Source organism: Pteropus alecto, unplaced genomic scaffold, assembly GCF_000325575.1.
Source record: "Pteropus alecto unplaced genomic scaffold, ASM32557v1 scaffold5, whole genome shotgun sequence".
Classification (NCBI taxonomy): domain Eukaryota; kingdom Metazoa; phylum Chordata; class Mammalia; order Chiroptera; family Pteropodidae; genus Pteropus; species Pteropus alecto.
The window spans coordinates 21,114,781-21,131,927 of NW_006441953.1; the positions used below are offsets into that span (position 1 = coordinate 21,114,781).

The window sequence follows — 17,147 nt, forward strand, 5'->3', positions numbered from 1 at the left end:
TCAACTACAGTTGACATTCAACATTATTTTATGTTAGTTGCAGGTGTACAGTGTAGTGGTTAGATATTTGCATAATTTGCAAAGCAATCCTCCTGACAAGTCTAGTACCCACCTGGCACTATACATAGTTATAATATACAATATTATTGACTATATTTCTTATGCTGTATGTCACATCCTCATGACTATTTTGTAACTACCAATTTGTACTTCTTAATCTCTTTGCCTTTTTCATACAGCCCCCTTCCCCAATTTCCCTTCCATCTGACAAAAATTAGTTTATTCTCTGCATCTATGAGTCTGTTTCTGTTCTGTTTGTCATTTATTTTGTTCTTTAGATTCTGCATATGAGTGAAATCTATGGTATTTGTCCTTCTCTGTCTGATTTATTTCACATAGAATAATCCCCTCTTAGTCCATTTATGTTATCACAAATGGTAAAATTTAATTCTTTTTTATGGCTGAGTAATATTCCATCACATAAATATACCATATCTTCTTTATCCAGTCATTTTTTTGATGGACATTTAGGTTACTTGTATGTCTTGGCTATTGTAATTATGCTGCAATAAATATAGGGGTGCATGTACCCTTTCAAATTAGTGTTTTGGATTTCTTTGGGTAAAGACCCAGAAGTGCAATTGCTATGTCATAAGGTAGTTCTGTTTTTAAGTTTTTGATGAAACTTCATACTGTTTTCCATAATGGCTGTACCAATTTTTAATCCCACCAACAGCGCACAAAGTTTCCTCTCTCTGCATCCTCACCAGTACTTGTCGTTTGTTGCTTTATTGATGCTAGCCATTCTGACAGATGTGAAGTGATATCTTATTGTGGTTTTAATTTGCATTTCTCTGAGGTTTAATGATATTGAACATCTTCCATATGTCTATTTGCCATCCGTATGTCCTCTTTGGAGAAATGTCTATTCAGGTCCTCTGCCTATTTTTAATTGGATTGTTTATTTTTTTGGTGTTAAGTTCTATGAGTTCTTTATAAATTGGCAAATATCTTCTCCAATTTAGTTGGTTGCCTTTTTGTTTTGTTGGTGGTTTCCTTTGCTGTGCAAAAAGTTTTAAATTTTTCCTTTTATTTTCCTTGTTTGAGGAGACATATTAGAAAAAATAGTACTAACATTGCTTTGGGTGGTATGAACATTTTAATGATATTAATTCTTCCTGTCCATGAGCACAGTATATGCTTCCATTTATTTGTATTTTCTTCAATTTATTTCTTCAATGTCTTATAATTTTTCAAGTACAGGCCTGTTACTTCCTTAGTTAAATGTATTTCTAGATATTTTTTTGGCTGCAATTGTAAATGGGATTGTTTTCTTAATTTTCTTTCTTATAGATCATTATTGACGTATAAAAATGCAACCAATTTCTGAATAATTTTGTATCCTGCTAGCTTACTGAATTTATTTATGAATTCTAATAGTTTTTTTTGGTGAGATCTTTAGAGTTCTCTTTATATAGAATCATGTCCTCTGCAAATAATGACAGTTTTATTTTCCTCATTTATTTTTCTTGAAACTTTTTAATCATGAAAGTTTGAAAGATAAACAAAAGAAAGTGAAGAGCATGATAAATCTTGTGTACCCTTTATCAAACGTCAATATTATCAACACTTTACCAGTCTTGTATCATCTATTAATTTATTTGCAGCAGATATTTACAAATAAATGCTAGATATAAGGCTTATCTCCTGCGAATTTTTATGTATGCATCTCCAATTTCTACATAAACCTCTTGCTATTAGAACATTTAACACAATAATTCTTTAAAAAATTAAAGAATTTTTAATCTTTTAAAAAGTCCATATTTCCATATTCATATTTCCTTAATTGTCTCAAGAATTATTTTTATAATGTGTTTGTTCCATCAGAGTCCAAAGTCTCTTTTACTGCATTTGGCTGCTGTGTTTTCCAAGTCTCTTTTAATGTAAGACACCAGTGCTCCCTTCTTTTTTATTCAGGCCGTCGAGCTGAGAAACCGGACTTCTGTCCTATATAATGTGTTGCACCTGGATTTGGCTAAGGGCTTCCTCCTGGTTTTTTCACTCACATCCCCTCCGTCTTTCTTTCTGTTCATTTCGCAAGGCCTGGGTTATCAACTTGGCAGCAGCAGAGATGTGGAAAATGAAATCTAGTAGGGTTTCTAGAAATGCCATCCAAAAAAGTGCTCTCTGTGATTTACCAAAGTAAATAGTAGATGATGAGACCCTCTGCTTCCTACAAAGAGGTTTTCTTGGTCTACAATAGCGGACTGAAGTTTTATGTAACTCGGATGTGATGTGACTCCACTTAATTAAGTCTACTTGCCCAATGGAGAAGTACATTTGAGGCCAGAGAAAACTTGTTTAAGGCCATATAGGAGAAAGGAGTTCTAACATCAGCGTCTGTCTTCTATATCCTCTGCAATAGAGCCCACAGTTTCAACTACAAATCAGTGTTGGACATTTAGAAAATATACTTTGAAAGAGCAGTAAATAATTAGTCTATTTAGAACAACCATGTTTTTGACTCAATCTCAAACCTTGCAGGTTTGCAAGATTAGATGAGCACATCTTGTAAGTTGATTTCTGTGTCTACTTTTATTTAATATGAATAAGTTGAGTGTAGAATGATTAGTCTATAGAATTTCTTTGAATGAAGATAATGATCATAATTCTTTTATTTATAAGATACTTTGGAGTTTCTGAAATGTATCCACATACTGTATGATTTAATCCTTAATTCTGTTTCAAACAATTTATACCCAATAAACAAAGAGCATGGAGAAGTTAACTTGTTGAATCGTATGGAATAGGAAATGAACGTGGGTTTTAATTTCATTATCTTATTAAAAACTATCAGACACTTTGTACTGGTTTCATACTTAGATGGGGTATCAGTGAGGAAGATACACTCTCAGCCTCAGGGAACTTAGACTCTAAGTATGAAACATGAAATGATGAGGAGTACAAACAGAGCAAAAGAGAAGAACAGGAAATTCAGCAGGGAGGGCGTTCGGAAAGGGTCTTGGCTATGCATGCTCCAAGCAGGCATGCGCTTGTATTCTCTCTAATCAAAGGTTCAGCAAGGTGAGAGAGGCCCCAGGCCCTCACTGTGAGAGCACGGCAGGTGAGGAAGCCAAAGTGGGAGATGTGGATGCCGAGGTAAACGAGAGGCAAACGATGAAGGCCTTCATGGGTGAATATGGCAATGACCTACCCAAGAGTGGGTGGAGATCTGAACTAATGGTTGGGGATGGAGAAAAAAATGCTGTGGATGGTCAAGTTCTTTTCCATCCTAATTACTGGGAGTGGTGTGGAGTGGGGAGAGGGTGATAAGGAACAATGAGAAATTAGCACTTGCTAATTTGAACCTCAGAGAGACCTGGAGAGCGATGACAGCTATCCACGTGGACTTCCACTGACAGGCAGCAGTGATTACTGGAGATAATGATCCAATCTTGACAAAACGCTCCTTGAGGAGTCAGACTTTGGAAAAATTGTTTTCTGCCTCATTGTTTGAACAGGAATACCATTGATTCCCCATCATCAATTAGGTTCACCATCAATTTTCCATTGAGAATGAGCACAGAGGAGAGTCTTGCTTTCTGCTCTGATAGGAACAAAAATAGGAACACCAGGAGCCTTGATCCTATCTTCCATTTAATTTTGAAAACATGTTTGGATGACGTCAATTCTGAGAGACGGTGTTTAAAATAATTTGCCTCTATAATATTTTTATTGCATAAAGAGATTTACAATCGAGAGTTATAAATTCAATCTTCTGAATGCTACACCTAAGCTGCAACTTTAAGAACTAAGTAATTTATTCTAGTAGTTTTGGCAGTCTTGAATTTTTTAAAAGCAATATTGAATTCTAATTATTAGCGAAATAATTGCAATTGGTTTTTATGCCTTCGATACCATCCACCTGCTGGTCTTCTAAAATAAGGAGAATGTTATAAAAACCTAGGATCTGTACATTAATGGCTGCTTCTTTGACCCTAACTTTTGATATTTTTCAATCAGCAGCACTAAAACTGTCTTACCACGATCAGGGTCATCTGTTTATTTATTTTTTATCCCAGTTCAGGTGACTAAAAGAACAACAAACTATTATTAATGACAGTACAACAGCTCTAAAAATCACGGAGCCCTGGTTACTCCCCTTCTGAAACAGCCCTAATAATTTATCTGTCTATGTGATAAATGATTCATATCAGGGTCCAAAGTCAGTCTTCAGTATATAAACCCACTCTTTAGGTAAAAAAAAAAATTCTGTAATAGAGAATGAACTAAAAAGCAAACCAAACAATGTACTTGTGTGCATTTCTTTCATATTTTTAATTTTCATGTTTCATAAACAAATATCTACTGCAAAGTTGGCATGTACTCTGAACCATTGACAATGATAACAAATCAGAATTTCTGTCCACTTCATAGCTTTTCAAATGCTTATTACATACATAATTTCACCAAATGTCAGTAATCCTGAGTGATTGATACTATTATCACGTCTCTCTTCTAGAGCTGGTCAAATGGATATTTTGAGGTGCTAACTGGATTGATTGCCCGCAGAGAGTGACAGGGTGGAACCAGTTCCCCTCGACTCCACATCTTTCTGTGCTCTTTCCACTGTCCCATTCTACCTCCAATGTTTAAAGAGAAAGTTTTTGTGAAATGTGGCATTCTTCCCTCTGTAAACTACTGTCGTTTCATAGGGCTTCCATAACAAGTAGGTGACTTAGAAACTATTCTCTTTCAGTTCTGTAGTCTAGAAGTTCAAAATCAAGGTGTCGGCAGGGTGAGGGTTCCTTGGGAGTCTCTAAGGGAGAATATTTTTCTTGCCTCTTCTAGCTTCTGAGGTCTCCTGGTATTCCTTGATTTGTGGCAGCGTAACTCGAATCTCTGCCTCTGTCTCCACGTGGCTTCTTCCTTGCATGTCTGTATGTCCTTTTCTGTCTCTTACATGGACAGTCTTATGGGATTTAGGGTCTGCTCTAATCCACTATGATCTCACTTTGACCCTCACTCAATTACATCTGATATGACTCTATTTCCCAAAAAGATAATTTTCTCAGGTTCCAGTTGGACATGTATTTTGGGGGATCACTATTCAACATATTATAGCTATGTTTCTTATTTCTATTCTAGTGGGAGATTTAGATAGCTGGTTAACATTACTATTGAATTAATGAATATGGTTTGAGTCCTGATATTTTAATGGGCAACTTAATGCTCAAGGTTTACAATTTGAGGCTCTTAATGAACTCCAGGGCTATGCGATTTTGAATCTCTGTATTTCTCCAAAGAGTAAAATATACTATTTCACCAATTTGGATGGTGTTGTATTCTATAGTCTGCACTTATAAAGAGTTGTTACTCGTACGTTGGAACTTGCCGTAACTTGCCCTCTATTTCTCTCACAGTCATAGAGAAAGACAGCAGACATCAAGTGTTTCCTGTTATCAAGATGTCTACAGAAGTGAAATATGGCTCTGACCTTCAGGCCTATACAATGGATAGTTGTAGATTGACAAACTAAAATAGGGAGTGATTTCATCAGGGCTCCCTGGAAGGCAAACTGTTCAATCAATGATTTTCAAATCCTTATGAGAGGAATCCTATAGAGTGATCCCTGGGAATTTCATAGAGTGATCAGAGTGATCCCTAGAAATTTCATAGAGTGATCTCCTTACATTTTTATTTTGTCTGCAGTGACTTGAGTAGAATGAAGGTGTGATTGGCAATGGATCTTGAGTGAAGGTATCGCTCATATCAACATAATAGTTGGTAATGGCAGGATGAAAGCAAAGCATTTAAGTAGAAGCTGACACGTTAACCTAAGCTTAATAGAATTGAAACTAAACTTTGCAATTTCTATCCATAGTTACTTAACTCAAAGTAATTGTTCTATATAAAACTCATAGTATATGTATTAGTATATGTATTATTAATATAATTAGTATATATGAAATATAAAGTTATACATGCTGTGTCATATAGAAATAATTGTTTTATATAAAACATATATAGTATATATATAAATAATACAATTAGTATATATAATATAAAATTCCTGTCTGCTGCTTTTTGGAAAGTGAAAATATATGTAATACTAAAACAAACAAACCTTCATTACTATTATCCTAAAGTAATGACTATAGCTTTATCCTTGCCTTCTTTTCTAATATATATCTTTTTAACATATAGCTTTGCATCCTGCCTTATTTTTTAAAAATAAAATTGTAGATATTTTTATTTTTTTTGTGATCTTTATAAATATTATTTTGGTGACTGCATAACAGCTCTTCAAGGTACAATTTACATTAGAGTTTCCCCATTTGGGCATTTAAACTCTTTCTGATATATTTGTTATTATAAATAATACTCAAATGCATAATATTTTAGTAAAGATATCTCCCCAGAAGTAAATTCCTGATCTCTAGATATATTTTTATTATGTTTTTCTTGATTATATTAATCTATATTGAGAGTTTAATATTTTTTATAATCCTGATCTATATTGCTAGTTTACTTTCCAAAATGATTTGCCGGTTTATATTCTTATCAGTAGAATTCAGTTCACTCATGGAATTGAATCCTTATCAGCGTAAAGATGTTTTTTCAATTGTTAATAGTTTTATAAACAACAAAAAAAATAGAATTATATTTTACTTTTTTTTTTAGGCAAGGCAACCCTTGGTTGACCTCACAGATTGCAAGGACCTTGTCAGTTTACAATCCCTTATTTTTCATTTTTTACTCCTATAGCACCTGGTCTTCCTAGGTGGTCTCCCATCCAAGTACGAACCAGGCCCAACCCTGCTTAGCTTCCAAGATCAGACGGGATCAGGCCTGTTCAGGGTGGCATGGCCATAGACTCATATTTTACTTTTAATTATCTTTTACTTATATACAAAGATAACATTTTAATGTATTTTTTAGGCAATATATTTTTTGAATTGCATATGTCCGTTATGGACTAATACTGTTCCATTAAATTTCTTATATGTCAGAATATGACTATTTGGAGACAGGGCCTTTAAGGAGGTGTTAAAATTAAATGAGGTCATTCAGGTGGGCCCTAATCCATTATAAGAAGAGGAGATCAGGATACAGACAACACAAAGACCAAGAGACAACCTTGTGAGGACATAGTGATAAGGGGGCCACCTTCAAGCAAAGGAGAGAGGCTTCAGAAGAAACCATACCTGCTGACACCTTGATCTTGGACTTCTAGCCCCCCAAACTGTGAGAAAATAAGTTTCTGTTGTTTAAGCCACTCAATCTATGTGTTTTGTTATGGCAGCTCTAGCAAAGTAATACAATGTTACTTACCAATTTATTTATTAGGGCCTTAGAGCTTTTCTTAGTAATTTGTACAAGGTCTTTTTGTTAAACACACTTACTGTTTCCTTTTTGCATTTGTTGCAAAGTGATTATTTGTCTTTTTCATCTTTTCTTAATTTTTTAGCTTACATATATATGTATATTTACTATTTTTCCCTAATTATTCATCTTCGCCTTTTTGCTTTTTTTCCCTAGTACTTCAAAGCTTAGAAAGTCCTTCTCCCTTAAGAGATTTGACACATTGTCAGTTCTGTTTTTTGTTAGTTTTTCTGAGGTTTGATGTTAGCCTGTATAATGTAATTATTCTCCGTGTTTGAGGATGCAGACTCACAAAAGTAGGTGAACTTCAAATTTACAGAGCAAAGCTTTCCTTAATTTAAGATTTTTATGTCCTGACCAGTAATACCCAATCATCTTATTTGCAGTGACCCATTTAAAATGAGTTATTTTCAGTGGCTATTACTTCATTTTGGAAACGTGCATTATCAAAATGGAACAATAACCTCATTTTATAAATCTTCAATTTTATTAATATCGACAGTTATAAAGACAAAGAACCTAAAGGTAGATAATAGCTACAGCTCTCCGAAATCTTTAAATATCTTTGAAATTCTACAGGAATCTAATGTAAAGTGAAGGACACATCGTCTTGCAAGATGAAAGAAACATTCCCCCCTGTATTTCTTTGTTTTCACTTGTGATTCTTGTGCTAAGAAATAATTTAAAGTCTTTTTTTATGGATCGCATTGTCCAAAGTTTTTACTTTACTTTCTTTGAGGATCTTTGTAGAATTTATTTAGAAATATCTCTTTACTACAGCTCTATGTGTCTTTTATTTAGTTTTGCTTTCAGGTCTGTTAAAACTACCATCTATCTGTAAAAGGCTCTTTGTCATTTCTTTGGTGGTATCCAGATCAAAATATAAAACTTTTCGCTTGTGAGAAAAAAATTATCTTACTATTCTGGAATGTCTCTTATATCAGTGCTAAATAGTAAAAAATGTCATCTCCACAATTACTTTAAATAAAGATTTGAACAGCCTTCTCTGAAGAAGTGAATTATTTCCTTTACTTTTTTAATTGAGATATATTTTACATATAACATTATGTAAATTAAAGGTGTACAATATCAGCATATTTAATACATTTATATTGTAATGTCATTGTTGTTATAACCTTGGCTATACTTCTATCAAATCATATAATTGTCATTTCTTTTAGTATTGGAAAACAACTAAGATAGTCTCGTAGCAGGTTTAATGTTTATAGTATAGTTTTGTTGTCCGTAATTACCGAACCCTGAATTAGGTCACCAGGACTGATTTATCTGCTGTTTGCAAGTTTACACCCTTAAATAACTTCTCTTCCATTTCCCTAGCTCTCAGGCCCTGGTAACCACCATTCTAGTCTTTGTTTCTATGAGTTTGACTTTTTTAGATTCCACACATAAAAGATATCATACAGTATTCTTCTTTCTTTGTTTGACTTATCTCACTTAACATAATATCATTCCTATTGTTGCAAATGGTGGACTTTCTCTCTTTTTTTTTCTCATGGCTGCATAGTATTCCATTGTTTGTGCACACACGTGTGCGTGCGCGCACACACAGACACACACACACACACACCCCTTGTCTTCTTTTTCTATTCATCCATCGATGGTCATGTTGTTTCCGTATCTTGGCCATTGGGAAAAATATTGCAATAAACACAGGAGTGTGTATATTTCTTTGATAACCTGGTTTCATTTTCTTTGATTATATACCCGGAAGTACAATTTCTGGGTCATATGATAGTCCTACTTTTAATTTTTTGAGGAAACTCCATACTGTTTTCCATAGTGTTTGTACCAGATTACAATTTCACCAACAGTGTATACATGTTCCCTTTTCTCCAAATCCTTGCAAATACTTGTCTTACCTTTATTTTTAAAATATTATATTAGCAGGGTTTACTGACATATAAGATATATTGATAAGATTTATTCATTCATCAAATATTTACTGAGCACCCATTATAAGCCAGGCGCTATTCCAAAGTTTAGAATGCATTTGGTTTGTACAGCACAGCCCCTGACCAGTAGAATGGGTTGCTGCTCTGCAGCAAGGTCTCAGAGGCTCCCTGCTGCCCCATAAGTTGCTGTACTGAGGGTCCCACGGGAAGGCTCAGGGAAGCAGCTGTTCGTTGAAGTGTTCTGGTATTTTTGCAAGGGGCATAACCATATCAGACTGTGAGCCAACTCTGGGCATCACTGATATCTTTAAGATAAGTGAAAATAAATCAAGCAGATGCTCATCTTGAAGTGTTGGTGGGTAAGTGTGGGAAAGCAGGTATACATAAAAGGAAGTCATGGAAGCTCTCAAAGTACTTCCAGAGGAACCCCAAAGCAAGCAAGGGTGGTGCTATTTGAGAATGAAGATGGGGAGCACAGTGAGAAAAGATTTCATTAGGGAAGTGACCTTGCTAGGTTTGAGAAGGTGAGCAAGTGTTCTCAAGGTTCGCAGAGGGCCAGTCAATCATGGGCAAAAACTAAGTCTTAACTTTGCAGATCGTGGCCACCACTAGGTGTACCATCAACTTTAATATGAATAGGCCTGCAAAACATTTATTATTTAATTTAGCCCCTAAACTCATATCATTCGAGGTTACAGTGGTGTCTCATTAACTGCAATTGAGGTTGATGGTTGACTAATAGAATTCTTCTGCCATATTTGGTTGTCATCTAGATTTTCTGTTCCCTTGGATTCATTTCCAGTAGAACTCCAGTCAAGTTCAATCACTGGGGAAATCAGACAAAACATAACATGCAATATCAGTTCCAATGACTGTACCCCCTCACGCTCTCCGCATTCCATTAGCTGTGGATGAAGGGCATAATTTCTCACCAAGGATGTTGCCATAACCAAGAAGAATACTCTGCCTTTTGCACAGAATAACTTCTGCTTCTGGTCTCTCATCATCTTGGTGGTAAAGTAAATATTTGACATGGCTGATTTTCTTAGAACATTCAGATTGAATATAATATTTTTTAAAAAGAGAGATGGGGAGAAAAAGGGGAAGTGTGCATCCCCTCCAACAAGGAGTTGTGCCAAGGAATGTGGTTATTTCTTGATATTATTATGGTAGGCAAAATAATCACCCCCACCAAAGACATCCGCATCCTAATGCCCAGACCTCATGAATTCGTTACCTGGCATGGTGAAAGAAACTTTGAAGGTATGATTAAGTTAAAGATCCTGAGATGGGAGTATTTTCCTTGATTACCTGGGTATGTCCAATGTAATTACAAGATTTCTTTACTGAAGGAGGGACGAAGGAGAGTCAGGGTCCCATTGATGTAGAATGAGAAAGATTCAAGCAACTATTCTCAGTTTTGAGGATGAAAAGGGACTATGAGCAAAGGAGGACCAGGAATGCAGGAGGCTTCTACAAGGAGGCTAGAAAAGGCAAGGAAACGGGGCTTCTTTCTTAGAGTTGCCAGAAGGAACCCCACACCTTGATTTTATCCCAAAGAGATCCATTTTGACTTCTGACCTCAGGACCGTGAGTTAACAATTTGGGCTGTTTTAAGTCACTAAGTTTGTAGTAATTTGTTACAGTAGCAATAGGAGACTAATATAAGTATTTGTATTATTAAAAATTATTGAGGTGACATTGATATTAATTGGTGACTACTGATTATGTGACCGTAGGCTCAAAGTATATCCTAAGGTAGACCTTCCCTTTTTGCCCCAGCCTGAGGTAACCCATGGTATCTACAGAAAGCACTTTAAATGTTTTTATTTTAAAAGCAAATACATGTTTATTACACAAAATATAAATAGACTAAAGATACATCCATATCCCATTACCCAAATATATCCTAATCTTTTGCTGTTGGTATGTGTTTATCATCTTAATATAGTTATATAATTTGTGAATCTCACTATTCTGTTAGAACGCAATCTGCCTTCAAGTTTTTTGCCTCCTCATCTGGTTTGAAAATCTTTGAGGGGAGGGATCAAGTCGAATGTTCCTCCTTTGTGTCACCCTCAATGCTTTGGGAGCTGACTTGTGTGTACCCACCATTCACTTGGCAAAAAAAGTATGTGGGTCTGGCCCTACCTCTTTTATGCCTCAGTAGTACCATCTTTTTAGTGTTGTAGGTAAATGGACTTGGAGATGCTGATTCATATTTGGAAGACTCACAAGAGCATGAGGAAGATGAAGAAGAATATCAGCTTTCTATTTTACAGGGAGAAACATAATTGTTGGATGGATCTCAGGTTTCTGTCAACCTGATTCCTTTGCTCTCGGTTGAAAATCCACATAGGCAACCAAATCATAATCAAGATGGTTGCTGAATAAACATGGAATCAGTGTGAATGTAACGAATTGCTTGTTTTCAGTGCTCAGGGACCTGACTGTTTGGAACATTCATCTGCAATGGAGGACTCTCCCAGTTATGGGCTTCCTCATCCTGGCACCTTCTCCTGTACAATACTTGATTGGACAATGAAAACACATTGAAAATGTCATATTTTGCATAACCAGCAAAGAAATCTGCCTTTTAAATCTTTTCTTATTAGGCACAATAATGCTATTTCAGTATTGCACTTCAGTATCTTATCTATGGAGAAGAAGCATTAGTTTTCTCTAAAGTGCCTTTTAATTAGGAGTCAATTTTACATTTTAACTCCTAGAGATTTGAAAGAGCTTTTCTTCTAAGCATACCTCTGACCCAATCTATTTTATTGTTTTCATAAAACTGTCTATTTAAAATTATAACCATTGGATGATAATCTGAGTTCAGTCAGAGTTTATGGAATTTTGTAGCAAGTGGTGGAGAGGCTTAAGTCTAAAGAATTTTGGACTCCGCCATAATCCACTGTTTTTAAATTTCGCTGTGATCCAACCTGTCCCTGAAATGAGGGATTCCTCAACAGATGTCATAGAAGCAGGACAAGCCTTGGATTCTCAAATACTCGATGGTGAGAACATCCATTCTGTTACTTGTTTCCACCATTCTGAGTACCTGGAAGTCCTATTTCCTCTCCAGCTGATCTATCTTTTTATGCAGTAACTTATTTCATGGAAACATAGAATATTGCCCACCATGGCTGGAGGCCTACTTGCCCTAGCTGACTTCTGAGTGAATTAAAGCACCTCTTGTATGAAAGTGGAGAAAATAAAACTGGAAATAGAAATGTTAACACGCCAGCATTACAAAATGATATCAATTTTGTGAGCAAGAAAGGATATGCCAGTCACTTTTCGACCTGCCATATCGATACCCACGTGGGTTCATTTATTTTTGCACACTGTCTCCCTGTGTCATTTCCTCTCAGATTCCCTCTCTGTCTTTTTGGTAATAGTCAACACATTTTTCAACCAGTGTTTGAATAAAATATTTATTTGAGAACAGCATAGAAACTGGGCATACTTTCATTTCTTGAATATCTGCAAACCTGCAACAGTGAAACTAGAATTTAATAGCAAATGGCTATTTAAATGTATTTGGGGAGAGCAGTAACGTAGCATTTATTGAGCATCTACTATATGTCAGAGTTTCCAGTCAACTCTTTTCACTTGTTGTTTTATTTAGTCCCTGAGATATACGATGAGACTAGAATTATTGCTGTTTTCCTTTTGAGAAAATGAAAGCCAAAGCAAGGTTAAATAATTTCGCAAAGATCCGTAAGTTATATCATCATGATTTGAATGAAGTTCTCTCTAATTTAAAATTCTATGATTTTCATCTTTTAATGGATACATTCAGTATAATTAAAGTGCCGTGCAAGTAGGGTCCTTCTATAATTCTTCACCATTGAACTTTTCATACTTACCAGTTTCTAGCATATGTGATATGTCAATAATTTTTTGTGGTAAGAAAATGGAAGAACTTGAAAGAAACTAGAAGGAAGATGGTAGAAAAGGAAGGAAAGAGAAGGAAGAATGGTAGGTCTATGAAAATACTGCTTTGCTTCAAGTAACTCAAGCATGTCTTTTATAGAATATAATGAATTTGTATACTTGCTTAGTATGTATGTATACACATGTGTAATTATTAAAAAGCACTGTATGTGTAAATATTTGTGTATGTATATGAGTGTATATATGTACATATGTTGCATATATGTATATGTATGTTATATATAATATGCAGAATATATAATAACATACATACATGGGCTTGAGTATTTGAAAATTTGCTTGACTGTGGTTATTTGAGTGTATGCAGTGTCATCCATATTTTTGAAACACTTTATGGCTAAGCTCATATGCAGAGATTAAAACCATTTGCGTTAATGATTGAATGAATATGAAAGCAAATTAAATCAGAAATCCCTGCTTCCTTGTAGATACCGTTTTTGTTTTTCTATGAATCAACCATTGGATACTTTTGTTTGAGCATTTTGTTTATTCATTTTTTCCTCCTTTGTCATAAAGAGAGAAACAGAAAGTTGGCTTTGATATAAAGGATCTACTTTAAATGAGCTATTCATGACAAACAGGAAAAAATTGGGATGCCACTGTATTTTAACAAGTGTAATTTTTTTCCCCCAGACTCTAATGATATGAGTAGCATTGGGAGTTTTCTATGCAGATGTAATTCATTTATTTCATGAAAACAATAGTTTTTTATGACATAGAAATCCATTTGAAACAATTATAAACTATCATATATGTCTTTGGCAAGCAAATATTTTCATATAAATTTCGGTGATACTGCTTAAGAAACAGTCATTTTGCAGCTAGTTTGTAAATAATTCTGCCTAAATTGCTTTGAGAAAAATCGAAATGAAGCAATCTAAGAGCTGCAAGCTTGAAAAATAGCTTTTTTGGAAACATCAATTCGATTTTCAAACTTCAAATATAGCTTTTAGAATTTATGTTTACTTTCTTATTATAATGTATATTTAAAATAAACTTTAGAGTGCATTACCATTTTGTGGCGTCAAGAGCAAGTGGAAATATATATATTGCAAACCTGGGAAAGAAGTAGTATATTGTTCAAAATCCCCAGTTTATCCAGACTAATGTGGGTTCAAATCTTTGTTCTTCTACTTATTAGTGTTGTTTTCTTTGACAAGTTTCTTATTCTCTTTTATTTCTTAATGTAAGTATCCAAAATACTAAGAAAATGTACATTTTACATATATTGTATATTAATTATATTATGATTATTATCAAAGAGCAGTTAAAACAAACTGCTGAGAAAATTGATCCTTCTATGGTAGACACAATATGTAATTTACAGAGGATTAACACACTTCTTTACAACAAACATTCATTTTAGTATGTTTTTCTATAACAGAGTTGCATGGTTTTAGGATTATACATCAACAATTCTTGGAAGGTAGCTGTTTAAACAAACTTTTGAATACAGGAAAGCTTTTTTCTCAGTTTAGAAAACAGACTTAGACATTTAAGTTTTTATGCAAGTAAGTTTAACTTAAGATTTATAACTGTAGATATTTTTACTTTCCTTCCCTTTCTGAGCAATGCGTGGTAAGAAGTCTAGTGCTCCATGTTATCTGAAGTACCTCGGTCAACAGTCTTTCACTCCTTAATCATTTCTCATTAAAATGCGTGGCTATGATTTCACTGTGGTTTTAACAAAAGCCAGATCAAAGTACTGTGCCTGTTAAAATAATGTTATTCAGTAACTCCAAGGTAACATAATATTTATATTCCCCAAACCCTTTGAGTCTTCCATGTTTATTTAGGGACGGATCATAATACATGTCCACATATCTAATGCTGTTGACTACAGATTAATATCTCAATTAAGTGGCCTTGGCAATGTATGCTACTAGAAATCGAGGAGAAAAAGAGGAGGACAAGGGACATTGCCAAACTAAAGATGGGTCTTGATATTTAGAGAAGTGTCATGACATTGACTTGCCACGAAGAATGAGTGGATGAGGGTTCCAAATTCTCCACATTCTGGCTAACACGTTGTCTTTTGGTTTTTGATAATAGCCTTCCTAAGAAATGTGAGGTGATAGCTCTTTATGGTATTGATTTGCATTTCACTGATGCTTAGTCACATTGAGCATTTTTTCATATACCTGTTCTTCATTCTTATGTCTTCTTTAGAGAAATGTCTATTCAAGTCTTTAGCCCTTTTTTTTACTTGGGTTATTAGGTGGTGGTTGTTGTTTTGCTGTTAAGTTCTGAGTCCCTTATGTATTTTAGAAATTAACCTCTTATTGGATATATGGTTTGCAAATATTTTTCCTTTTTTTTTGTTGCCTTTTCATTCTGTTGATGTTTTATTTCTTGAAGAGATAACAACACTCTCATCTTTATTGAGACACGATTCATAATAGCAAAGATGTAGAAACAACCTAAATGTTCATTGATAGATGAATGAATAAAGAAAATGTGATTTATACATATAATGGAATATTATTCACCTTTAGAAAGAAGGGAATATTGAAGGATATAACAACATGCTTGATCCTGGTGGACATTATGCTAAGTGAAAGAAGCCAGTCATCTCATGATTCCTCTTACATGAGGTGTAAAAATAGTCAAACTCAGAGACAAAGAGGAGAAAATGGGTATAATCAATGAGTATAAAGTTTTAATTATGGAAGATGAATAGGTTCTAGAGATCTGCTGCACAAAATTGTGCCTGTAGTTAAAAATACTGTATTATATACTTGAAAATCTGTTAAGAGGGTAGATCTCATGTTAAATGTTCTTACCACAATGAAATAAAAATTTAAGACAATGTAACAAAGTAATAATAGAAGAGCACTTTTTTGATATAATAAAGAGTATCTGCAAAATTAAAATTAAAAAGAATGAGTAGCATTAAATAAAGAAAAATTAGAAGTAATACAGTAAAAGCTTACATTAATTTGATCAGAAATACTGTGAAAAGCAAGACATGTAAGGATAAAGCAAATTCTTAATTACTCAAACATTAATGTAGCACAAATCCAGAGCAATGGTATTAAATCCATACAGTAACGCTTTTCAACAATTAAAAGATTTTGGTTGAGAGATTCTTTTTAGGAGACTGAGATTTGTTTGGGTTCGGTTTAATGATTAAATCAGGAGTTTTCCATTTCTAACATGTAACTAAATATAGAATTTAACTCTTAATTCCTCCCCTAATTGCCTGGAATGGATGATTAGGTAGTTCCATTTCATTTAGAGAGCTTTAATTCCTTTGTCTCTCGTTTCCTCTGAAGTGATCATCTTAATTATCTCAATAGTGTGAGGTTTTCTTTTAGAATCCTACAAGTGGGCCATAGAAGGAGAAATAAAAACACAGATTTCAAGTAACACAACATGTTTTCTCTCCTTTTCATAGTCCTTTAATTGCTTTTTATGAATATTCTTACGTGTGCCTTCTAAGATATCAATACATGTTTCATTTGACTTTTAAACCTGTTTTTAAACTGATTACATTTGGTATTTAGATTTTTATCTTTTCCTCCATTTTCTTCTTTTTATATGTATTTACATAAAAAACGTATAGGAAGACCTTTATTTATGTCACTTGTATTATTTAATTTAAGCAACAGAAATGGGGGCCTACTCTGGAAGACAACAAGGACCAAGATTAATAGCAAAAGAAAACCGAATTTTTGAAGAACCCTTGGCAGGGAGCTGAGAAATCTGAGTGTATCCCTGTGTTAGCTACTATGATGCTACGTGGCCTTTGTTAAAAGATGTTACATTTTAGGATTTCATTTTAAAAATCTGTCAAATGAAAAGTTTACACTGGATGGTTTTTCTGGTCTCTTCTGGTTCGGAAATTCTAAAGTTTACTTCACATTGTTTTCCCTTTTTATTGTGTGT

General features: G+C 34.3%; 1 protein-coding gene and 1 pseudogene across 2 annotated transcripts in view; one reads left to right on the forward strand and one right to left on the reverse strand.

Annotated features, from left to right (window-relative positions):
* KCNIP4 (potassium voltage-gated channel interacting protein 4) overlaps positions 1-17,147 on the forward strand; it is a 950,399-nt gene that overhangs the window by 146,079 nt on the left and 787,173 nt on the right. The window lies entirely within an intron of this gene.
* LOC112485751 lies at positions 6,760-6,878 on the reverse strand (annotated as a pseudogene).